Below are 26,182 nucleotides of genomic sequence, written 5' to 3'. Positions count from 1 at the left end.
CCTACTAAGCCAGTACTACCCAGCACTTAGCGAATTACATTTTCTAAAAGTTGTTGCATTGATAGCCCATTAGAAGACCATCCCCCCTTTAGCCACAATAAAAAGTTAACATATTGTCTTATTAATGCCCATGAATGCTATTTTAACTCATATGTATTCTCATGAACCTTCGATATGTCTTTCACAATTACACAAATACCAACTTTAACTCCTTGCACTTAATTTTAAAAACATGAAATTTAATCAGGCAAACCTGATTATATTCCAAACTTATTTTGTCTTTTCAATCAGATAAATAACAATTTATGCATTGCATGTATCATACCATAGGAGAAGAATACATGTATAATGGAAACACCAACTGCTATAAATTACTTATTCTGTATTAAAACTAACTAAATAAATAATAATAGTATATAGGAAAATATCTTAACTGTTCTAAAATGGCTGTATTAATTAAACAGATCCTGCAGCCATGAGCTGCAGGATTATGAACATTCATTCATAATCTAGAAATAACAATGGAAAAGCAATCCAAAAATAGAGAACAAATAGACATTATCAGGAAGGAAGAATATGTATAAGAAACATAGAGAAACCTCCTGAGTCATGCTTCAGACAAAACAAAACAAAAAATAACTCCTTGACTAAAGCCAAGCAGAAACAGATCATGTCACTGATGTTTATAGATTATGGTATAAAAATGCAAAATCTGTCCTAAACACTTTAAAAATAATAAAAAATAAAATAACACCATAATTTAGATAAAATTAGGTTTGTTACATCTCTTATTTCATTGATGGTTCAAAACAGTGGGAATACAGGTGAGAGCATCTTATATGGTTAATTATTTGTGGTTTTGTGCTCAAATAGTTCTTGATTCCTGTAGACCAGTACAGTAATGACATCCCTGAAAAACAGGAGAAGGATAATAAGCCCATGAAAGAATACCTACAGAGGCTCATATCTGAGATCCATTTCTTCTCTGATTTCTCCTTACTCTGAGCAATTAATAAATGTCTACTACAATAAGCCAACATATATTCTGTGGGAGGGATGTGGGGAACCAGGACCTTTTTGACTTTTTTTTTTTCTTTCTTTCTTCCTCCCTCCTACCACCTCTTGAAAGAGGTAAACAACAAGCACAGTACTTTGTCCTTTCCTCATGGTTGCCACAGGTAAAATCTGGGAAGGCTGAACAACAAAATAATTTGGACCTGCCCAGTGATTTCTATTGTAAAAATACTTGCTGATTCTTGTAACCCTGCTGAAAATGACACACATTGTGGAGTTCAGATCAGACATTTCTTTGATGTATTTCAGGAGTGCAATAAAGTTGAAATATATTAAGGAAAAAAAAAAAACAAACATTCTTTAGTCTTGTAACAATGGAAAATAAGTGCACATGTTTAAATTTTCAAGGGAACAGGCTGGAGTTCTGGCAAATGTTTTTTAATATTGCAAATGGAAAACAATGACTATACTGAGATACAGAAACTCCCTCATACAATGTAAGCACTATATTTCCTTTTCATGAGTTCCTTTAGGCAATTTGTGTCCTAAACCTGCAAAGGCATGCACAAGTTTAACGTAATCTACATACACGTTTCTATTTGGAACTTGCAAAATAAATTAGAAATCCTCATCTATCATAGGTAGGATATTTATATTATATTCACTGTTCCCTCTCACATTATTTTACTTACTTTTGTATAGTCTCAACCATAAAAACAAATATAAGAATTGGTGGAACACACTGAAGGAGGAAATAGGACTGTTGTAGCACGCTATTAAAAACACCTACCCCTCAACCACAAAGCAAAAAAATTTTGAGAAAAAGCTAAAAATGATTTGTTTTCTTTCCTATCTCAGTATTATGTCAACAAAGAAAACCCCCACACACCAAAAGTGCTGCAGTATGGGGTAAGAGTAATGTTGTAGCTCGCTTTCTGAATTTTCTGGCATTATGAGTTTAAGAGAGGTACTTTATCTTAGCTTTACTTGTCTGCCAACTTAATGTTTCGTGTAGCTTTTTTATCTAATTTAGAGAAGAGAAAAAGACCGGGGTCAAAAAATAAAACAAAACACCTTCTCTGTATAACAATACCTGTTTTTAGTTGTTGTTGTTGTTTGTTTGTTTGTTTGTTTTCTTTTTAGAGGCCTTAATTAACTCTTTATGTTTTTATTTCTCATGTTTTTATGTTTTATGTCCATTATTTTCCACTTGAGTTCTGTTTTTTTTTTTTGTTTGTTTGTTTTGTTTTGTTTTAAAAAACAAAGTTTTACATGGTTCTCATTTAATGTCATCATATAGACCCCTGCTAAATTTTTTCTAAAATGCATTTTTACTTGTCTTCTTAGCAATAATTAAATTGGGTGGTGACATGTATGAGGCCAGGAGAATTAATGAGGAAAGTAACATGTAAGTGTTAGGTAAAAAGATGGAATTTCTAATGCCAACAAAACTTACAGACACTTCACTGTTGGTTTATCACTTTTAAAGTTTTATTATTTTTCTAAATGTAATACTGGTTTGGAGCATTAGCTGGATATATTTTTAGATCATAATTTCCTTTTAAAGCAAGTTATCTTTATGTGTTTATTTTTGCATTTATTTATTAAAAAAAAAAATCTATTTTTGAAGGGGATTCTTGACACTTTTCTGACTGATAATATTTCACTGCACTTTGGCAGAGCACCAAAGACTTCAATAAAACCACATAGAGTTTGGAGGCAGACAAACATACAGTGATTAGAAGGATCAGAGATGATGTCTCACTGTCACTGAAGTCCCAGAGCCATTTTCAAAACAGACTGTGGTTGTGCTGGCATTACCACATCACATCACAAATCTTATCCTTAACAAACTCTGTACGCTATGTCCATTATGGGACCCACATTCATTTTCTTCCCATGTCTGGCTGGTCCAAATACAAAGTACCCAATCTCATGGGAGCTCATTCTAAACCGAGTCAGAACCACCACCTCCCAGCTCTGGAGGAACTGAAGCTGGCAGCTGTGTCCTGCAAGCCTTCCACATGTGAACATCCTTTTCCTCACAGATAGCTCCACAAGAATCAGACATACTTCTTTCATGTCAAGACATACTTCATTCTTGTCATTACTCAATATCATATAATTTACCTCATAAGGACTCAATTCAAGCTTCAGTGCTTTCCTAGAAGTTGCTAGCAAGTTGCATTAATTAAAAATTACTGCCAATCAATTATTTTATAAAGATGGCCCTAATGGTGTTTTTTGTTTGTTTGTTTGTTTTTCGTTTGTCTTCTCTGCATATGTTGTCCAGTTTATTGACCACTTGAAAGTAATGGCTAGTAGATTAGGAGGATCCATAAAACCATGCAGACTGAAAAAGAGGTTCAGCTCACTTAACCATTGTTAACCTTCTGTGAGTTGGATACTAAAATTTCAACTTTTCACTTTTGCTTTAATTAAATATAAATAAATTAATTAATTAAAATAAATTAAAAGTAAATTAAAATAATTAAAAGAAAAATAAACATTAAACTTAGACTGGCACACAGTGCTTTCTGGAGGTTGCAGCTTCTCACTGTTGACTATAAAGGAACCAGAATTTACTAGTACAAATCTAGATGTATCCCTTTTAGATGTCTCTGTGAAGACGTGATTCCCACCCAACTGACAAGGGAAGAAATACCACATAACATTGGCCTAAATGTCGCAAATTAATCATCTGATGCGTAAGGTCTATGTGATGTTTTTGGGTTTTGTTCTGTTTTGTTTTGGCTTGTTTTTTTTTTTTTGGTTTTGCTTTGTTTGGCCAGAATTGTGAGAGAGGTGTAACTTCGAAAAAAAAATACTTTAAGCTGAAAAAAATTGAAGGATGGAGTACATGACAGGAAAAGAGGTAAAGGAAGAGGAAGAGGAAAAAAAAAAAAAAAGAAGAGGAAGTTATGTAAGGGATCAAAGGGGATGGAAGAGTGTGATTCATGGAACAGGGCCTAGGAATGTCCTACAAAAAGATCTCTAGAAAATCCCAAATTACTACCTCATCTGTTTCTGAAACTGCCCTATGTGATTGAGCCCTTGATTGGTTCACCTTTGCATTTTGCCCCACATTCAGCAGACAAGTATAAACACATAGATCACCTCCATTATAAAATAAAAGTTTCCCCTCTACTACTCCGTGTCCAGAGCAGATGATGGAGAGAGGTGACTCTAGTTGAGCTTGATTTAAATCTCCCATGCCCCAGTTCCATTATAAGTGTTTCTGCAGCTACCTGTAGAGCACGCATTCCTGCAGAGGCTGATTCATAAGAGTAAGTAAATAACACCAGATTCAATGTATAGAGCCAAAACATGCACAAATGCGCTACAACAGGAAAGACCATTAGATATGCTGTCAAGGACATGTCATACATTTACTACTAAATGTAGTCCCACAGATCAGCCACGGGTACCCCAGTGAAATGCTCTCAGTTGGCTTGCAATTCAAAAGCCCTTGCAAGGATTTGAGGCTTTGAATGTGAAAAGCACTGAGCTGACCACATAGTGAAAGGGACTTGGTTGTGTTTAACATCAAGCTGAAATAAACACAAAAGATAAATAAGACTTTTATGGGATTAATTTTTAAATCGCTTTCAGTCCAAGGTATTTTTAGTACCTTAGGTGCGTCAGTTTTAGCAATTAGTAAGCATGTGCAACTTTTACTGAATCCAGTCAGAAATGAAGATAATAAATCTGTCAGTGTTTGGACTGCTACCATGTACAAAACGTTTTTATATCTTTTAATCCATTTCTGTCCTAAATCAAGCTGCCTTTTCTGCTGCATAACATGTCACAGCCTGAAAATAACCTACAGCGGTCCTCTTACTATATGTGTCCGTAACATGATGTATTTAAACTCTGGTGGTTCAATACAAGGCTTCCATGTTATCTAATTGACAAAAGGGAAGTTAGAGGAAAATGCTATTGATTTTTGTTCTACTAATAGATAACAGAAATATAGCTGATGTCACATTAACTCATTCAATTTTCCTCTGTTTCATGAACTAATAAGGAACACTAAATTATTTGCAAACTTTGTTCCTTCTCACCTTTGCCTTCATAGCTGTAGTACTACCTGATAACAGAGACAATACCCCAGTCAAGACTTTCCTTTTGTTATTAACCGTCATCTAATTCACTAAGCGTACTGGTTTTATGCACTAATATAAGCATCTTATGTAATGATTTTACTATAATTTGCACTACTATGTAGCACGATTAATATTAAGGGTTTAATACTATATATCTCATCCACACTTTTGCACAGATATCTAAATTTAGATCTTGACACAGATAATCTTTAGATCTGCAATTCATAGTCTAGAAACAATTATTTCTGAATAAGGCTCATAAGGCTTGTGTCCAAAGTTTTAAACTATGTATGTAAGATAGGTCATTATTATTATTATTATTATTAATGCAATTTTAAGCAAGTCGTACATTTTTGTTAGCATCTTAAAAACATCCAAGATGATTTAGAGCTGTATCTGGTCAACAAAGAAAACAAATAATTTATTCAAACATGTTCCGGTCACTGTTTCTCACTTGAATGATTAATTCTTGATTAAGGTAGTGGGAATAAGGTGGTGCATTTTTTTCTGATACAATCCTTGAAGGAAATTCAGAATGGGAGCTATTAGCTCTAATGACTCTTAAATGTTTCAAAACCATCTTGAACAATCGCCAAGGGGCAGAAATGCTAATGTTTGCTGAAGGAACCCAAGGCTTAACTGAATTATCTATTTTCTTATCCAAAGGACTTTGAAGAGGCATTACTAAGAGACAATTTTTTGTTCTACTCAAGACAATTACCCAGCACTGATGAGAGAGAGGAGGGGCTATATTTACTCTTTCTAAAACTAATTTCTGTGAGTCAGGAGCGTGAGTCAGACTGGTCAGTGATGTTGATGTTAGCCTCTGAGAGACAGAGCTTGGTTACCCCTGTTGCTTCTTATCTTTGGGGGGAGGGGGAAGGGAAAAATAAACAAAATAGTTATCATTTGATCACAGAGCAGCATATCACAACATTGCAATTTATGAAACAGATACTCAGTCAGCGTGAATTGGAACAGGCCCACAACATCAGTGAACTCAATGGAGCCTCACAAACTAACATCAGCTGACCATATGCTCTTAAAGATAAGACCCTGACTTATAAAGCAACACATCTTAAAGCATCCACAATAGGAAAAATCAAAGGAACTAACACTTTTTGTTTCAGTGTGGCATTGTACATACCATGAACGCCCCAAAAGCACTTTTGCACCTTGTTAATAGCAACGGATATTCCCACATTTTGCATCATGGGATGATAGGATTGCTGCCTGACAAATCTGTATCCATATCAAGGACAGGCGTGGAGGTAGGTGATGGCTAATAGCTCCAGGGAAATGGGTTACAGCAGTGTGATTTTTAACCAATCTTCCTAGTCAATTGGACCAAAATGCTTCCAGGATATACCTTACTCAGGACTTTTGCCATTCTTTAGGAATTCAAGCACGAAGTGTTTTGCCACTGGGGAGAAAGTAAGGAGGAACACTCCAAATTGGGAAAGCACCATATAGGAAATGTCCTGGGGGGTAGAGGTGGCTGGGTGGTCACTGTATGTATTTTTGCGCTCTGCTAGCAGATAATTTGCAGAACACATTCATTCACCAGATATTTATCACTTTCTAAGAGGCATCCATGGTCACACTGTCTCATCATATCCATGCTTTTTTTTTTTTTTTTTATGTTTTATCATGAAAAGCGTCCCAAACTTGTTCTTTTCTGCTCTTTATAGCAGTGTTAAGCATGGTTACCCTGCTCTCCTCTCTTTTTTCTTCTCTCTAATGCTTGGTCCAAGTCCTTTAATGGGCCAGATTGCAGGATTTTATACTTTGTTATTTTGATTCTTTGCATGTAGATGTTGTGCCTTTGTTCTCAAGATGTCTTTCTGCACTCTCTGGTCTGTGGCCATAATGCTGCTGTGTTGTGGCAGCACCTGGAAAGAACATGTAAAGAAGAAACAGTTAATGTATAAAGTTCAGTTTATACTTTCTGATATATTTCAGATATCAGATACACGAAGAAGGGATTTGCGCAATAGCTCTTCCTTCTCACATTCCTTTGTTTACTTGCTTTATCTTTCACCCTCCTGATCACGCACGTAAAACTAAAAGAAAAATATCTGAAGTGTTGTGAGGGAAATGGAATAGAGCACAAAGCTTCAACTATTTTGAGTTATATGTTTTTGCAGCAGGAAACCCATGATGCACAGTTCCTGAATAGTCAAGAGAAAGAACTGGGAACTGATAAGCACACAAATGTCAGCAGATAGGCCTCTTTCCTAAGTGAGAGGCAATGGTGATATCAGGATGAATTGAGTGCTTTGCTTTTGTTTTGCAAGGTCATTGCTAGACTGTAAGGGCTGATGGTAGAGCAATTTGGCAATGGTGACACCAAAAAGCTTAAAGAAAGAGCAATTGTTTGCTAGCATGATCGTTGCCTCATCTTTCCTGCAAGAGGTTGCTGGGGCTGCTCTGAGGCAGGATGCTGAGAGGATGCAGCGCAGCCTCAGGGGTGGTCTGCAAGGAGCGGTGAGGCAAGACAGAGCTCAGACAGACAGACAGACGTGTGCCAGCCACCAGCTGGCACAGAGAGCAGCCAGACCCAAGTGAATAACTTCCACTCATTTCTGCATTGACGCAGCTTGAACATGATCAGCTTTAGCAAGGTGGTCAGGAAAGCAGTTTCAAAACCAATTTGAGTTTAGATCCGTGCACAAAGTCCGTGTGTTCTCTACCTTCTTGTTCTGGGTCAAGCCCCTTATGCAATTTTGCCCAAAGGCTCCTAGTTCATAAACAAACAAACAAACAAACAAACAGCAAGATGGTCACTCAAACCTTGGCTGCCATACTCATATTTGACCAAGTATTGCAACGATCCAAATACACCAATTCATGTTGTGTTAAAACTCTAATAATAAGTAGATCAGATTCAGGCAACCCACTTAAATTCTCCATGACACATTTTCTGCCTCTGTAAAAATGTATGATATCGTTGGAGGGTTGGTCACAGAATGAGTTGAGCTATTGTCATTGATTTGTCAAGTCTGGCCTTTCCAAATTCCCTGCAAACCACGCTGAATTTTCCTGAAATGGTAATGTTTCCTCAAAAGATAAATGAAATATTTCCATAAATATTCCTTTGTGCATCTTGGTTTTGCTTGCTTGATATGACTGGTGACTTATATTACACGGAATGTTTTCTGTTTCTCAATTACATGCCTTAACCTTTAGAAATAAGACGAGTGCCTACTTACAAAAATCATGAAGAATATTGTAGCTTGAGGATTAAGTTGAAAAACATTTTGAAATTCCAAGGGAGAAGATTCTGTAGAGCCAGAAGAAATTTCTTCTTACTTTCAAGCAATGTGTTTATGTTTTTATACTGTCCTCGTACAAAAGATCAAGAGGAACATTAAATAATTATTTTGTGCCATGAAAAATATGTCCACTTGGAGCATTCTACTATAACAGCGTTGCAAAAAATGAATGTTGATGTATGTCCCTCTGACCATGGCTTCCTTCCTTCAAAGACAACCAAGGGGAGTTATTCCCATCTGGTAGGTGAAGAACTGAAGCACTGGCTACTTAGCTTCCCTGGAGAGAAGAGGAAGCAGGTACAGGCGTACCCAAACTGCAATGCGTTAAGCACATCATCTCCTTCTTAGCTGCACCAAAGCTAATTTTGTCTGCCCGAGAGCTGGCAGATATGACAGATCTGTGCACAACAACACCTCTTGTCAAGCTGTATGGAGAATTGTAGCTCCAAGCAGCCAGGGAAGCCTCGCCGAGCGCCAGCGATCCGTGCCGAGGAGGGTGCTGAACTGCGGGCAGAATGCACGAGAACCTGGCTCGCGTGTGCTCTCGCAGCCCCGTAGTCTCCTCCTGGGGAGAGGCGCAAGAACGAGTCTCAGCAGAGCAGCCTGCGGCGCTGCTCACCTCGGTATTTTGATTTTTTCAGTCGACCTCTAGATATGTGGAGGTAAGGCGGTATTTTTAGCACCATCCCAAACGGGCAGGAGCCAATTACTGCTCACGGTGTCTCTGACTGCCTCGCTTGAACGAGGAGGGAGATGGGGCAGGGACTCAGGTAGGGGAGGGGGGAGAAGGAGGCACGGCAGCCACGCCGCTAGGGCGACCGCTTTATCTGCCGGTGCTGCGGGCTGCTCAGCGCTGCCTTCGCCCTGCCGCCCGAACTCCCCCGGCTCTGCGGCACCCGGGGGTCTGCAGCGGCAGCGCTGGGCGAGGCGGGCGTGTGGGGAGCAGCACGACGTGTGGGGACCCGGGGGTGCTCACGGCCCGGCGAGGCGCCCAGCGGCGGTGCTGTGTCAGAGGGGACGGCACTACAGCTGCCTGACGCGTGGCGGTGGCCGTGCGGTGCGGGTGCCGCGCTGAAGCAGCCAGGCTGTGGTTTCATTCCCCGTTCCCCCCAGTCCTGCCCCGGCCCCCCCGGCTGCGGGCCGTTAGGGCGCCTCACGCGGTCACCCCCCCCCCCCCCCCACCTCCGCTCCACAACGGCTCTCGCAGGCCTGGGCCGCCCCCGGGCCCGCCACGCGCGGCCGGCAGGCGAGGCGCGCACACGCAGCCGGGCGCGCACACGCAGAGGCGCGCGGCCGCCCGGCCCCACCGCGCCGCGCCCCGCCCCTCGGGAGCCGCCGGTGGCAAAGTCACCGTCCCGCCGAGCCCGCCGGCCTCCATCAAACGCCGCGGCCCCGCCCCGCGACGTCATGGAAACAAGCGCGTCACCCCACCGCCAGCCAGTAGCGGCGCCGCGGGGGCGTGGCCTCCGCGCCTCGTCCCGCCCCCTCTCCTCCCCCCCCCGTTGAGGGGCCGCCGCGCCGCGGAGCCCCCCCCTCCCCTCCCCGTGCGTCACGTGACCGGCGGCGGGCACCGGCGGGCGCGGGGCGGGGCGGGGGCGGTGGCAGCGGCGGGTGAGCGCGGGAGGTGGGGAGGGAGGGAGGGAGGGAGGGGGGGGGGGAGGCGGCCGGGGGGCGGTCGCACCGCGCCGCACCGCATCGCCCCGCCCCTCCCCGCCCCGCCCCGCCCCGCCCCGACCGGCGGCGCCCGGCTCCCGTAACGGTCGCCGCGCGGGGCTGGGGCTCTCTGCGGCGCTGCCCGGGGCGTGCGGCAGGAGGCGGGCGGCCGGGGACAGAGAGACCGAGGAGAGAGAGGAGAGCGGGAGGCGACCCGCGGCTCCTGCCGGTGAGCAGGCGGCGGGGGCGGGGCGGGCGGTGCGCGCCCCCCCCCTCCCCTTCCTTCCCCTTCCCCTTCCTCCGCCCCCGCCTCCCCCGGCGCCCCCTCCCCGCCGCGGCTCGGTTCCCCGCTCCGCGCTCCCCCCGCCCCCTTCCCCTCCCCCCGCGGCCGCAGGGCGGGGGCGGCCGCGGGCAGGGCGGGGAGCGCGGGGACCTTGTGCGCTCGGCGGGCGGCGGCGGCGGCACCGGCAGCAGCGGCGGCGGCACCACCACCGCCGGCAGCAGCAGCAGCAGCAGCAGCAGGTTCACGGGCGCCTCGCCTCGTCCCGGCCGGCGGGGGCGGCCCCGCGGCGCCGAGGTAAGCGCGGTGGCGGCGGGGGGCGCCGCGCCTCCGCCCCGCTCCTTCCCTCCCGCCCCGCTCCGCTCCGCTCCGCACAGGCGCGGCGGCGGCGGCGTTGGCGGCAGGTGCAGGCGCTCGGCGGGGCCGCTCCGCCGCGGGGGGCTGCGGGCCGCCTCCGAGCCTCCTTCCCCGCGAGCCTCCCGCCGCAGCCGGTAACCGGAGCGCGCACCTCCAGCCGGGGCGCGCCGTGACCTTGAGGGCAGCGGATGCGGGGCTGCGGCGCGGCGGCAGCGCTGCCCCCCGGGGCCGCCCCCCGGTCGCCGTGTGCTGCGCGGCCCCGATGCAGCCGCACCGGCATCACCCTCCCCCCTTCACCCCCCACCCCCCAACCACCGCCGGGCACCGCGGGCCCGGCATCCGCCGCCCGGGGCCGGGATGCGGCTGGCGGAGCCGCCGGGGCGCTGTGGATCGGGAGTCTGAACGCGCGTCTGAACGCGCCGGCTCCGCTTCGCTTCCTGAAATGTGCCGCAGGGGGGTAGATGCACAGCGCCGAGGGCATTTCGGTGTCGTTTCGGCTCCCCCGGCACGGGGACCCCACCGGTGATGGTCTGTGCGTGCCGGCCGCCAGCTCCGCTCCTCGGGGTGCAGCCGGCGGCGACCCCCCCGCGCCGCGGCCGTGGGGACGCGTTGGCAGCGGCAGCGCCCGGTCGGGGGCGAGGGGCCGGGTGGGCATCCAGGGCACGGCCCCCAGCCCGTCCCCGCTCCGGGTCCCGAGCCGGGGGGAGCCGGGAGACGTGCCGGGCATCGCCAGCAATCTGCGGTCCGCACTTACCTGCTGCGGGAGCAGTGCGGCGCAGCGCGCCCAAAAGCTGCTGCATCCCCTAAATGCTCCTGGATCCCAATGGGCTGGCGTCGGAATGGGATTTTTAGGTGGTTAAAAAGGGCTCGCCTAGGTAACTCGCCAACCTCTGGTTCGTCATATAATGTATGAGAAGGTGGTAGCGCTGGCCATAGCTGATGGGTTTTTATTTTTCCCTCTTTGTTTGAGCTTTCTGAGGATTTGTTCCAAACACCACAAATAGTGAATTCCAGCAGAAGTAAACTTGTGTATCTTTAAACTATTGACTTTGTTGGCAGGAATGGCTTCCAACGTACTAGAGCTTTAATACTTATGGCATAATGAATGGAAACTCTCTTCGTGTCAGTGGAAAAAGTGGTCACTGAATTCAGTCAGGGGAAAAAAAAAAAAAAAGCTTGTACACTTAAATGTAAAATTTCTGGTCTGGAAGAGCATTGTTAGGTTGTTTGGTGTATTGCAGTTCTCTCTGTTCGTCATGGTAACCCACCCAGGTTGGGTTATTTGGAGAAAACAAGGGTCCTGTGTTACACACAGGTGTTTGTAGGTTTTTTCGGTCAGTATTGCTATCTTGGTGCTGAATTGCAACGTTACTTGTTCAGGTCGTTCAGAAGAGAATGCTGCTTGTGATAGTGGAAATTAAAATGATACAAGGCAAAAGTAATTTTTCTGTCAGCGTGGCCGTGCTCCGCATACACGCAGTGACTCAGTATTGCATATTAAGCAGGCGTTGTGTTTGGGAATTTCAGGCGTAGACCAGATGAGTGTCACTTCAGCATGGGTTCAACTACAGGTCTTGGTTCCTTACAGACTCGAGTTGCATACAGATAATGGCATAAGCAAAGGATCCCCACTTGCACTGTATGAACTCAAACTAATAATCTGGGACTGATTCTACCAATTAAAATGCTCTGCTGCCTAATGCTGGAATCTCATTTAGAAAGTGACTCTTTCATGGACCGCAATACAGAACCTGTGTCAGCTGTTGGACTTGTGACCCTTTAAATCGTGTTGTGGAAGCTTAACAGGAAGCACAGACAGGCTTGTAAATATCTTGCAGCTCGTAGTCATAAAGGTCTAGTAATTACTTTTTTCTTTTTTTTTAACTGCTTGAGATTGTTCAGAGAAGAATATGATAAAATGGAAACAGTCATAAAATGAAGATAGTAAGGAGGAAAAGAAATGTATCCACTGAAGCAATATCAAAAAAATGATGCTTTGGAAGACTTGACTTTGCCACCATTTAAGATTTTAGAGCTGGGAACTCAATATTAACTGATGAGTTCAAAATGGACTTGGCAGAGCAATCAATAACATGCTGTAGCAAGCAAGTCTCCCTTGACATAAGGGTGGACAAGATAACCTAAAGTATCTTCTAACTCAAATTTCTTCCGTTAAGGTAGACTAAATATTAATGGCACTGAGCATTCTTTACCACTGAAATGTGACCTCAGTGATGTCTTTCAGTGTTTGAACTGTTTATTTTAATATACATTCTCTTCTGTTTTTAAAGGGAAAATAATGCCAGTGCAGCAAGTATGCGTATTTTGCTCAAAGTCAGCTCTCAGTTAGCAAAATTTTATCTAATGCAGATTAATGAGCAGCCGTGATTAGCCCAGGGCACGCCAATGTAAATTTTATTTTTGAGAAATAAGGAAAACTACTTCAATCTATAGCAGATTATTTTGGTACAGAAACACATGCTTACTTTCCTCCAAAAGGATCAATAAAATTGTAGTCATGTTCTTAAATTTATGCTCTTAAGTATTCCTAATTTTTTCTAAAATGAATAATAAGGAAGAAACCCAAGCTTGTTAAAAGCTTCTGTTCAAGAGATAGTGATTTTTTTTTTTTTTTTTTTCGAGTATTTTAATTAAAAATTAGATAAAATCTAGGTATTGCAGTATTGTCTAAAAAGCTAAGATAAGCTCTTCTTCCTAGCTTGCTGTAGTCCAGGCAACAGTCTCAAGTAGGTTTATTTTTTGTATTCATCCTGTTGATGTTTTTCTTGAAGGTACCATTTTTGTTTCTCATTAAGAAGTTAACAGATTGTCTGCTGTACTCCTTGTTCTTCAAAAGTAATACTGTCGCCTGTTTAAAAAAAAAAAAAGTGAACCCATGATGATTTATGTAGAGGAAGAGTATTTCTCACGTGTGCTAATGATTAGTTGCTAATCTAACTGAAAATGGCTGGTCTTCAGGTTTGGATTTCTGTACGATTAAATAACTAATTTTGTTACTAATGTTGCTTTTTCCCTAAATTTGGGTTCAAGTAGTGGATAAGATCATGTTCATTGATCGCATGGCAGAGAAATAAAAAGTAAGAATCTGAGTTGATGAAACCCCCACCAAACATTCATATCCACCTGTAAAGAGCAGGAATGTGCCCGGCATATCTGAAAGGGGGCACGCGCATCCAGAAGATGGAAGCAATAGCGATAATTAGAGTAGAAGGATACTAGATAAGAGGAATTTCTGGGAGTTACCATGTACAATGAAATCAACCGGCAGAAAATTAGACGGACCCACTGTTGCACCTTTCCAGACTGAACACAAATACATGGAATTGTCCAGTTCCTATTTTACTTCTAAACTATCAAGCTTTCAAATGCAGTTTATAAAAATGAGTTTCTAGTTTTCATGACAGGTTTCGTTTCATGTGAACAGTAAATTTGAGGGATCTGCCTGTTCAAGCTATTCATATTCCAGTAAACATTATGAAAGTGATTTCTGCTGCCACTTATAAATCTTATTCTAAATGACAGATGACAGCGGGAGGTGTTATTAGTTTAATTTTGGTGAATTGCAAAGTAGGCATGAGGCTTTCTCAGTTGGTATTTCGAAGGTCTGGTGGGAGAAGAAATGTAAAGAAAATGTAGGAGGTGTTTTTAGGAAAAAAAAAAAAAGCCAGAAATGGCTCTAAAAATAAATCCAAATTCTTTTTCTCCAATAATAGATAAGATGTAAGCACATGTTACAAGACAAATAACATCTGCCCTGTCTTGGGGATGCATGGGGGAGAATGGATTGAGGGAAGAAGATACATCCTTCTGTTAGAGCTGTTGCCAACTGCAGTGTGCAGTTAAGGAGCGTGTAGATAAATTTTGAGGATGACAGGGTTGATGAGCTTTGCTGCTGGTCACAAAGTCTGGGTCGTTTTGTCATTAAAAGAATGATTGGTGTCTTCTCAGCACAAGGGGGTAATGTTGGTTTATTGATGGCTTTTTCTTTTTTTCTTTTTTGGTTCTGCTGTGGAAAAGAAACCCAAGTAAGTTCTTGCATGACCTTTCACTTACTGTTAACTTCAGTGGTCTACGTGTCTCAGTCTTTCAATATTGCTTACAAGCTGGATGCTGCCTTCATTCCCAGTAAGCACAGGAAACATCATGTTCTCAAAACGCACTTCTGCGGAGCCTATCGCTTGTAATCTGCTACCCTTACTTGTGCCCTTATATACACAGAAAGATAAGGTGGCAGTAGGGAATACAACACTATTAGGTTCTGACCACTTGGTGTACAGTGTCTGGACTGTGAAGAAGAGGCCTGAGATGCACCATGTTCTGAATTAGTTGGTAGTGTCAACCCCCTTCTCAAGGCAGACAGGGTGATTCAACCACTCTTATTGGTTGTAACAGAGGTACTAACGTGCCAACTCCTGTTCTTAGCCCTGCCATCACAGTGTTTATCAATATGGTGATAGGCACTGTACATAAAAATAAATACATGCACGCTACAGTTACTTTAAGTAGCCATGCAACTTCCTGGGATTTAACCTAGGATTCATAGTTGCGTGTTCTCTTTCTGACTCTCGTGTCTTTATTTAAACTGAAATTTTGGTATTTATTTTAAGGTTCTGAGTCTGAGGTGATCTTGATCATCTTTAAAGTACATGTACCAGTGAAAAAAGATTGAATGCCCTTTACCCTGGAGTAAAAGATGTGCCTTATAAAAAGGTCACACAGCCTTTTTGACATATTATTTGACAACTGACTATCTTGTCTGCATGGCTTTTTCAAGATTGCTGCTGTGTGTGTGCAAACATGAGAATGTGTTGCTTGTGGTTTCTACTATGGCTTCCTGAGCAACTGCATTTTTAATGAAATCAAGACTTCTTGCGTATTGCACGATAAGATTTCTCAAATAATAATAGCAATAATAATAATAAAAACAACACATGAAACCAAAAAACACCCACAAAAATACCCACAACCAAAACTCACCACCAACAAAATGAAAAGCAACAGTACATGACAAAATAAGTTTCATCTGCAAAGCCAATCACAATATGTATCTGGCTTTGAAACAAATTAAAAATAACTGATACCTCCTTCTGGAGAAAGGTGGAAGAACAGAGACATCAGCTGTGCACGATGGAATTTTTCTACCATCAAAAGGAATAGCCAGAGTGTTCTGCTCTTAATTGGTGTAAGGAGCTTAGCAACTAGCAGTTAAGAAGTTTTGTGGCTACTGCTAACTTTTTTTTAGGAAACCCTGTAGAATATAATAAAACATTAGGAGGATGGCCACTGTGACTCTTCAGAAGTTTAGAGAACACTTACATGGTAAGTGTTCCGAGAAATGTCTGTCAAGTTCTAAACAAAATACTTGCTAATCATTTCTATTAAGATGATTGATTAATTATATTTTTTGTTATTATTCTGGAGCTACAGCATCCTTGTATCATGGCCTTCTCCAGCTGCTGTGTTGATCATCATAATCAGAGACTGTGAGGACAGTGAGACAACCATTTCTGTTCTCTCCTCTTTAGCCTGTCACCACGAGTAGAAAGTTTGGTGGGGTGGCAGAGGTGATCAGGTGGCTGCATTGGTTTCTACAGCATTCTGAGTTGCTCTATACTTTTCTTCTCGTTTGTGCTACGCTGACCCTTTGGCTCGCTGCACCAGTACTTGTGCTGGACAATCCTAGTGCACAAAATAGGCTTCCCATGGCATGAGGTGAGAGGCACAGCTCACAGGATGGAAGCAGTGTTAGTATCTGAATAGCTGCTGTGTGAATGTTCTTACTTGTGTAGCTCTCAGGTGAAACTGCTTGCTAGAAAGTAGTAACCTTTTCACATAAAAGAGCTTGAAGTTACTGTTCTGATAGCAGATTGGAAAGTAGTTGGAGTGCCGGCCATGAACTAATGGCTTTCCAGAAAAGATTCTTTGGATCTATCCATAAAGATCGTTGCCCTAGGTAAAATATTAAAGAATATTGCAACCATTTGCTGTATGCCTCAGTGGTTTCTTATGCTGTAGAGGAGGAAATGAGGAACTGTTTGTCATACTGTGCACCTGGGCTTGCTTTCTGAGGCTTTGCTTGGATAAGATGGAGGGGATAGAAGCAAGAAATGAGTAGAAACCATGACAGGTATGGTTAGCCCTTATGTTATCTGAGAAAGGGTGGTATTTTCGAATCTCTCCTGGCTGTTCAGATGCAGTAGAGACTAAAGCAGAAGCTTAATATGCACCGTTGAGCAGGATTTTTTTCACTTCCCTATATGTGCTACTGCTATTGCCGTTGAGTCACTTTGTGCTTAAATTGTTTCACACTGGTTGGGTCTGCCAGTTTTGTCCTTCGCATGGGAACAAAGCTGGTACACAACTTTGAAACCTATGGATAATAATGCAAATCAATACTTAAATCAGTGCAGTATCTAGCAACCACACCCTGGTGAGTTTGTGTGAAACATAAAATAATTTAATCTGACTAGCAGTGTCTGTGCCAAACAGCTTTAAAATATATACATATATATGTATTTGGGAAGCTGGAGACTGACAGCTGGAGAGGGTAGGGGAGGCATTCCACCACTGGTAACGCACTGATTCCAGCTGTCTTTCTTCTGCTTTATTAACAGCTCAGATCACTTCAGCTTGTGTTCACCTACTTCAGCTCTGAAATCCATGTAGTTGTGACAGCTTCTTCACATCCCGCAATGAGCTTGCTTTGCTGAGTGAAATGCCTCAACGTCTTCATGAAGTCCTGTTTCAGCAGTGTATTTTGATAGCAGGTGCATCTGGCTGTGGTGACTGCAGATGTAGGGGCTCATTTCTGAACTGAATCTATACATCTAAAGTGAAGTTCTCAATTATCTCAGTAAAGCACTCAGTTATCTAAAATTTGAGAGAAGCATGGTCTATTGTTTTTTTTTTTGTTTGTTTGTTTTTTTTCTTTCTTTATATTTGGTTTCTGTTAGTGGAAGCATTTGTAATGGATCTACCCATAAAATGGAGATGGCTTCTCAAAGCACACACTGTTGTACAGGAGCCTTTTGAAATAGTGCATAGCCATTGAATAGTGCATAAAGCTGTCTGAGTATGAAATAGTGTATAAAGCGGTGGCATGGATGTCATCTACTTATGAGTGAGCAGTTTGTGTGGATTTCTTTCCGCTGTCCAATAATGGCATTTCTGACTTTGGACAGCAGCTTTGAGAACCACCTTCCAACAATTCCTCAGAAAAGGTTGTCTGCATTGTCCTGACTATGTGAAGTTTGACATCCTAAAGCTACAGTGTGAATTCTGGCTGCTTCAAAGCTTAGAAAATAAGTTCACCAGATAGAAAAATACAATAGGTGGAGGGTATTAATTTTTGTTTTCTGTTGAGATAGTGCAGTAGCATTTTAATTGGTGGACTCATCAATCCAAAAACTGAATTGCTGTATTTGTATGGACCTGAAGTTTTATATTCCCATTCCATTGCTGAATGTAAGGCTAAACAAATGAATATGGGGAATAAAGCTATATTATTAATCTTAGTCAAAATGGTTTGAACTGCCCAAAGTAAATACAGTGTAATTTGGTCATAAAATAGGCCTGTTGTGAGCTTCTGATAGGTGTTGCCAAAGGTGCCTCCTGAACACGATTGAGCTGACAAAATAATAACACTACTGAAAGACCTTCTTCCCTGCAGTGGTTCAGAATAGCTGGAAATGGTGACATGTGTCCAGTACTGGGCTGAACTAGCAGGGCTCCTAGGCAATCCAGATCCCTCTGGGTGAAGGCAGACAAAGTTGGGGCTGTCCTGGGCGTTGCCCATGTCAAGTGGCTGCCTTGCTGCAGTGGAACAATGCAGATCCAAAGGAGTAGACTGTGTCCTGGTGGTATAAAACGTCTCTGCCTTGAGAAGCTCAGCAAAGATGCACATGATGCCCTGCACCTTGAGTGCAGCTGCTCTGTGTGGCAGTTCAGGTCAAGGGCCGTTTGGTTAGGGAGGAGGTCTGTGGGAAAGGTCTCGGGCATCTTGGGCATGGTCCTATCTGGTACCTAAAGGAGACCTACAGGAAGTCTGGGGAGGGATTGTTTACAGTGAGCATTGTGATAGGACAAGGGTAATGGTTTTAAACTATAAGAGGGTAGATTGAGATTAGATATAAGGAGGAAATTCTTCACTCAGAGGGTAGTGAGGCCCTGGCACAGGTTGCCCAGAGAAGCTGTGGATGCCCTGTCCCTGGAGGTGTTCAAGGCCAGGCTGGATGGGGCCTTGGGCAACCTGGTCTGGTGGGAGGTGTCCCTGCCCATGGCATGGAGTTGGGATTAGATGGCCCTTCCAGTCCAAAGCATTCTTTGATCTTTCCAGACAAGTGGGTTTGGAGTTGGCAGAGCGCTTGTGTGCTGGTGAGGACTAACCTGTTGAGGTTTGTGCTGCACTGGGAGGGGACAGCCTCCACCAGCATGTTGACCTTCAGAAGGAGCCGCATGCATTGTTTCTGTCTTCTTGTCACTAATTCTCATCTAGGTCTGTTCCCTGACCTTGTGGTCAGGTGAGCATTAGAGCCAGCACACGCCAGGGCACAGGGCTATACCTTCTGGCAGCAGCCTGCGTTCAGATATTCCTAAACTAACTGTGAAACCACATCCTTACTCTCACATGTGCCTGCTTTTACATGGTAATGTATCTGCTCAATATGCTAATTCAGCGAGCTGGCTGCCGTTAACATTGGTAGCGCAATCCTTGCCCCTTACATAACCACCTCAACAACTGAAACCAGTCACTCCAGGCCTCTTTTGCTGCTGAGCAGACATAAGTACTTCCAAGATGAGATTCATGTGACTATTTTAGATTGTGTCCTAGATAGCTTCTGCTGAAAGATTAAATTCAGCTCTAATTTATCCATTTCCTATTTAAAAGGAGAAAAAAAAAAGCAGCCTGGGGTTCATACTTCAGATAGAATTGTTACCGTTTGTTCAGGTGGATCTCACACATGGTGGTAAGAAAGAACAAACTTTTAACAAGTGTAATTCAAATAACAGACTTCAATGCATCTGTCCCCTTGGTGAAAGGAAAGTGGGATGGCGAAGGGCAAAACTTAGGAGTTGTTTTCTAAAAACTAAAATTTTCATCTGCTACATGCTGTCTTTTACTAATTAAGTACTAAATTTAAGAGAGTGATTAATACTGGAATCAGTAAGTGTTCAGCAGTATACTAAATATAAGGTGTTAAGCATTTCAAGTTAAAAACAGGTAACTAAACTTCTGCAGATACTTAAATATAGCTACTGTGATTTTAAAATGTACATTTTGGAGTTTGCTGTAGATACTTATCCAAGAAGAAAAGTACTACATACATACAAGTGTTTTATTATTTCAGAGCTTTTTTTGCACCCCATCTATTTCACCAATGGATAACATTGTATGTTACTGATTAGAATGCCAGTCTGAGTCGTGCAAAAGGGTATTATAAACACAAAGATGTGCTACTACTAGGATTTTAGGAGTAATACAGAAGCTTAGGTGAAGTACATTCAGCTGTCAGTGAGACAGTCTTTAGTCCCTTCAAGTCTTCCTTTTTCTTATTTGTGTCTCTTTTTTAAGATACTAAATATTACTAAAGATATTATTACTTTGGAGCTTAATGAGACGCCAGTTGCAAGTTGAAATACAGTTGTGGTATTATGTTAAACAATTAAATTGCTCTGTGAATTTGTGGCATTAACCTTGCTTATACCAGCTGTCTGACTTCATAGACATATAAATTCAGTAATGTCTTTTTTAAAACAGCTTTTCTGAGAGTATAGTTTCACATTTGCTTGACTTAAACAGGTTCTGCATAGCTCTGTCTCCCGTTTTGAACTGGCACTCATACGAGCTTATCAGTGTAGTGAGCCTGGTTATAGATCCAGTCTGCCTGAAACCTACATTTTTCCTGTATTGATCAGCTTCCTAATCAAACTTGTTCTGCATCTGCCAAAACTCTCCACTTTCATGAGACAAGAGTAATTTCGGGAATGAAAGGATAATCAGGGTGGTTGGGACACATCTTGATCCTTGGACATCACCTTTCTTGTGACAGAAGAGGCAGCAATTTTTGTGCTGCTACAGTGTGCTGTGCATCCTGACCACAATCCTAGGAATAGGATAGTGAGAGCAAAAAGGAAGTGGTGCTTGAGCCCTGAATTTTGAAAGCAAAACTATGGCATGGTCCTCAGCCATACAGGAGAGGAACTGCAGTCAGCTGTACGATATTTAACCTTAAGCTTGTTCTGTAAGAGAGGAACCCATTTGGCCCACAATGACTTACTCATTTAACAAATCTGTAAAGGAAAAATGAAGCTGAGAAGTGGATGCTTCTTTTCTGTAGGACGTGGGCAACAGAAGCAGCCATCTAATTTACTAAAGGATGGTTTTTCTATTTTTAAAACCTGAAACAAGTGAACGGTAAATTCCATTGCTCTAGGGGCATTCTTCTTCTTGGGCAAGGTAGTGATTAAAGTCTAATGATTGAAGCTGTCAAAGCTTCTTAAACTTGATGCGAAGTTTAAAAAGACTGAAATTTACTTTCTTCGGGGGTGGAGAGTGTTTTGCTGCTTTTTGTGTTTTTTGTTTGCTTGTTTATTTGTTTTTAAATAAACTTTTGAGATTAAACAATTTATCACATTCATGTGAGCTCTTCATATACTAACTTTTAAATAGTGAAGGTTAGAAATAACCACCCAATGAAATGTGATAAATGCTTAAGATTGGCCTAGAGCTCCTGAGATGGCAAAAAGCTATCAATCTGTCTTCTTAAAGCCTGTTCCTCTTTCAAGCCATTTCCACAACAGCTGCTGTGTCAACACCATTCAGTCATAATTGCCAACTCCACAGCAGGCTGATCAATGGAAATGCTAAATAGAGCAGCAGAGCTCTTGCTTCAGAGGATGTGGAAAACCAGATTTGCAGCTAGGTGCATGCCTTTGGGAGCTCCAGCAGGAAGGCTGAGCCTCTTGTTGCATTCCAGCCCTAGTGATGCCCTGCCTTTCTGGCTGCTCTGCCAGTGAGTCTGAGTTTTTCTGCTCTCTGAGATCCATGTGTGCTGCTCTTTAAGATTTGAAACTAGCAGGGTTTAGCCCTTCAATAAATAAGAAATGGCAGAATCTATACTGTTGACCAGCTGAAACTGTAGGTACATATTTTTGACATGTTAAGGTATCAGACTTAAGGTGCTGGTCATTATTGTTAGAGTTGCTCCTGACACTGTCAGATGCAAGTCCTTGAGACATCAGTGTTAGTTGCAGATTGAAAACAAAACACTAACTCTGCTGGCCATTGACATATGGGTTGTGAAAGCCAGAGGAAGTTCTTGTCTTGCTTTAAACTAACTGCATTATGTTGTATGCAGTTCTTTTAGTGCTTTCTCACAAGGTATCTCTTCTACAGCTGATTAGTAAAATGATGTCTGTACTCCCTCTGCTGGCTCTGCAAAAATAACTTAACTCAGACCAAATAGCTGAGTAGTACCTCTCAAATAACCGTATGCAAAATGCTGACTTATGAACAGCTTAATGAATGGAAGAGGGGTTTTCCTGAAAAATGGGTCAACAAATAGTTACTGAAAGCTAATCAGGTGTCTCAGATGCTATCTCCTGCTATAATGGTAAACACTGGTGTTGTATATACCTTTGTAATTGTAGCATGGTCTGTTTTTGTGTGTCATTGATTGGATGGGGCTATCCAAGCCAAGATACTAAATACTTCTATGCCTAGACATATATTTGATCCCTATTTTTATAGTTATTTTTTCACAATTGTTGTACACTATGTGTACATAAATAATATCTGGAAGCCTCACATGGGGGAGCAACTTATATCCTTCCATGAAGTACAGCGGTCTGTATGTTTGTTTGTTTATCCTCAGACTATTTATTTGTTCCCATGAAATACCAGATACTCAGCCAGGGTGAAAGAAGGGAGTTCAAGGAGTTCAAGACCTTGAACAAGGTCTTAGCGTATATATCATGAACACAGTGAAAGCAGTTGCTCTTGAAAGTCATGGACATCTTCACATGCCAGTCCAATCTATTCTGCTTTCTTGTTTTTCTGATGTTATGACTATCACATGACCTTTCTGGTTGTCTTTACTTTCTGGAATTTGGGGCTGGTGTGACAGTTCTGGAGGACTGAGAGAATAAGCTTCCCTACTATACTAGTCACTAAAAGCTCTGAAGCTGGACAAATGGCATAAGAAGCAAGATTGCCTTTTAGCATTTATTAGTTCAGGATATCTCTGAACAAGAACCCCTTAGCCTTATAATGTGGAGAGTCTGGCTTCTTGTTGCTGAGTCTGAGGATATAATCTGGCTTTTCATGCCTGCAAGGTACATTTCCTGGAAAGTACAGAGTCTTTTGTCCAGGCGTTTGGTAGTGTAATTCATGACTGTCAAATGCTTCAGAGCTGTGAGACTACTGTGCAAACCTGATTTAAGAATTCATTGCAGTCAAACGTTCTAGCTCTTCCAGTTAGACATCTCTTTTGGTATACCTGGGGCTGTCTGCAGGTACCTTTAGGCACTGTTATACTTGAAAGGGACTGCTTGGCTCTGTGACAGCAGGCGATTTCTTCGGCTTTCACACAGTTAGAGCAAATCTTCTAGTAGTGACTGTTCACCCTACCATATAATATCCTGCTCTTCCAGTTTTTCCCTTTGGGCATGCAGTTGTGGGCATAGGTCCTGGAATTTAGCCCTATGACTTGGATATCCTCCACTTATGATCAGAATTTAGTTTCATGCTCATGCTGAGTCACCGTTGGTTTATTATACAAAGATGTGTTTTAATAATGTTCATGTTAACAAGTAAACCACAACTTGCTGACCTGCATAATACAGGCCATAAAGTTTAACTGAATGCTTTGCCTTGAACCCAAGTCTTGTCAAGCAAGAGCAGCTGAGAAGTCTAAGTGCACAAGGAAATGCTTTGTTTTTCTACGAAAGCCTAGCATGTTTTTGACTCCTTAACTTGGATGAATCTGAGACTTCTCAAAATGACTTAAAATAATAAATTATCTTAAAATAGCTTGGTTTAGGATTTTTTTCAGCAATTTTACTGTGAGGAAATGAAATAATTGAAAATAGTTGCTCTGTGGAAAATGTGTTTTTTTTGTTGTTGTTGTTGTTGACAGCTAATGTCTTATTTTAATTATAGTTGCTCAACAAAATGGTAATGTTTTAGTAAGCACCTGCTTTATTGAGTTCTAAGGAAGAAAGCTGTCTCAAAAGCTAGGCTGTGTTAATCGCATGCATGAGGCACCATGCATCAAACTAGGTTCTGGTCTTGACAGACAGCTGTGTATCTGTCTAAAATTGTTCCTTTGCATTTAGTTTGAGTCTGTTCTCTAGCTGTATAGTGTTTGAGAACATTGCACAGTTCCTTTACTTGGATAACTGCTCCGAACTGTGTACAAATAGCGGTAAAATAAGATATTTTTCCACCCTTGCTCCCCCCACTCTCCAAAAAAAACAAAACAAAAACAAAATCAAAACCAACAACGACAACAACAACAAAACACCATCAAAAACCCCAAACCACCAAATAATTTCATGCTGCTTTGCTGAGAGGGAAGGATTCCAGTAGGAATGGATACACATGCAAAACTGCCTCCTGTAGCAGGAATAGCTCTGTAGCACACTGAGAATGGCTTGCTATTGAATAGGCTAGAGAAAGACCTGCATGTTTGCTGTTGGCATGAGTCTACTGGTGCAACGTACAGAAGTGCACTTAAGCGTTCAGTGTAAACAGGCTTGTTCTGAAGGTGAGCTGGAAGAATTTTTTATAGGTTGTGCTGCTATAGCTGTGAATGCTAAACATGAAGGATATTCATGATCTTGTTGGTATAAACAGAGGCCTGTTTTAAAGTACCCCTTTGCTTCAGAAAAGGAGGAAACAGCAGTATTTTAAAATATTGGAAGTAGACTGAAGCTAGGAATTAAACTAAACATAGATGCCAATGTAGAAACTAGGTTTCAAACCTGCTTGATACAATGTACAGACCTGAATGTGCATGTAATTTAAGTGAGCTACGTCATAGCATAACTTCAAAATGAGGAAACACTTCTAGAATGATTCTTAATTAGATTTCAGACATGGCCGCTTCTTGTGCTTTCATTAACTCTATTTCCCAAAAAAAAAAAAAAAATCGCTGTTAATGGACTGAAGTAATTTATTTTTTTGGAAAACGGTCTTAGCATGACTGCTTCCTAGCAACCTATTTTCTCTTCTCCATTGCACATGGAGACACTGCCCTATGTCCTTCAAGTTAGAGGCTTTTGAATGTGCTGAGAAGCCGGTGGTGTCCTGGGAGGAAGGCAGGAACACAGGAGGCTGCTTGGGAAATGTAGTGGAGCACCATGCAGCAGTGGGGAGACTTACATGCATCTTCCAAAATTACCTCTAGAAGTACCAACTCCTTAAGGGCAGGAGCTTATGGCAACTCATGTTACAACTCCTGTGTTGTGGTGCTGTATCATTCTTGTTTTGTGATACTTTGGTGCCCTCCTCAATCATTTCCCTCCTGTGGGGAAGCAGTCATTTCCCTGTGTCTCACTGCAGGCTGGAGGCAGTGCTCAGCTTCTCCACACCTGTGTGCTGCAGAAAGGGAAGCTTAGGAGCTGCGAGGGTTAGATAAAAATATAATTTAGCTTTTGGATTTTCAGAGCTGGTCTGTGAGCCACAGCTGGTTGTATGGGGAAAGAAACTTGGTGAGCTGAGGTGTGCTGAGGTGGCTTGCCAAGGAAGTTCACTGGAATCCATGAGCTGGACATACAGATGTGGTTCTTGGAAGCATTTGTGCCTTCAGCAGTGGCCAGCTGGAGTTAGTCTAACATGTAAACTTTTGCAGGTTGCTAGAAGTAAATCACTTGGAGGACTGATACTGTCCGTCCCGATTCCCTTTCTTCAGATATACTCTTATGCTGTTGCTGGAAATAATCTGACTGCAAAAGTTGCAGAATATTACTGTGCACCACTGCAAACTAAACCCTTGTGGGAAGTAGCTGTATGTAGAAGGAACAAAACAGGTCTGACGCAGCTGAGTCAGTGATGATCTGTAGCCTTTATAGATGAGTAGGCTCTTGGCCCTTAGGGTAAGCTGCAGCTGAGCTAATCATGCTAGGCTTCTGATTCAGATGTCCTCTTTTGGTGAGAGCTATATTACCCATATACCTACACCTAGGAGTTACTGCTGCAGGTTCAGAGCAGCCTTAGTGTGAGACTGGTGCTTCAGTGTGGACATCGATGGGCAGCTACACTCTAAGCACTGAGAGTGCTGCCACTCTCTGCCCTGTTTCTGAAGGCCTTGTGCTGCAGTTGGGGTGGGAGTGAGGGAAGTGAATGTCCAGTCCTCAGCACTGAAGAGGCCCTGCTGATTGTTCAGAAGCATTTCAAGGTATGACCTTTCCCTGCTTGAAGCATTGTATGCATTGTACTGGAGCTAAGCAGGTACCAGTTCACTTCCTCATCTGAA

General features: G+C 42.8%; 1 protein-coding gene and 1 long non-coding RNA gene across 6 annotated transcripts in view; one reads left to right on the top strand and one right to left on the bottom strand.

The window, feature by feature from the left end:
* Nucleotides 1-371: 371 nt before the first annotated feature.
* Nucleotides 372-8,901, bottom strand: LOC311440748. Its single transcript, XR_014695557.1, has 3 exons — nucleotides 8,333-8,901; nucleotides 6,268-7,012; nucleotides 372-910 (listed from the first exon to the last, which is right to left on the bottom strand). It is a non-coding gene; the product is annotated as an uncharacterized lncRNA (long non-coding RNA).
* Nucleotides 8,902-8,921: 20 nt separating this feature from the next.
* The window catches only part of ATP2B1 (ATPase plasma membrane Ca2+ transporting 1), a 64,547-nt gene continuing 47,286 nt past the window's right edge, over nucleotides 8,922-26,182 (top strand). For 3 of the 5 annotated variants that reach the window (XM_084527906.1, XM_084527903.1, XM_084527907.1), the window contains exon 1: nucleotides 10,123-10,277. The gene's annotated coding sequence lies outside the window, so the exon portion shown is untranslated. Of the gene's footprint in view, nucleotides 9,058-10,122; nucleotides 10,278-10,389; nucleotides 10,626-26,182 lie in introns of those variants that run through there. The other 2 variants (XM_084527905.1, XM_084527904.1) reach the window with 2 other exon arrangements.

The sequence above is a fragment of the Aythya ferina genome (assembly GCF_964211825.1).
Source record: "Aythya ferina genome assembly, chromosome: 1".
In the NCBI taxonomy this organism is placed as follows: Eukaryota; Metazoa; Chordata; class Aves; order Anseriformes; family Anatidae; genus Aythya; species Aythya ferina.
The sequence above is the reverse complement of the archived record's forward strand: the minus strand, read 5'-3'. Positions and strand labels throughout refer to the sequence as shown.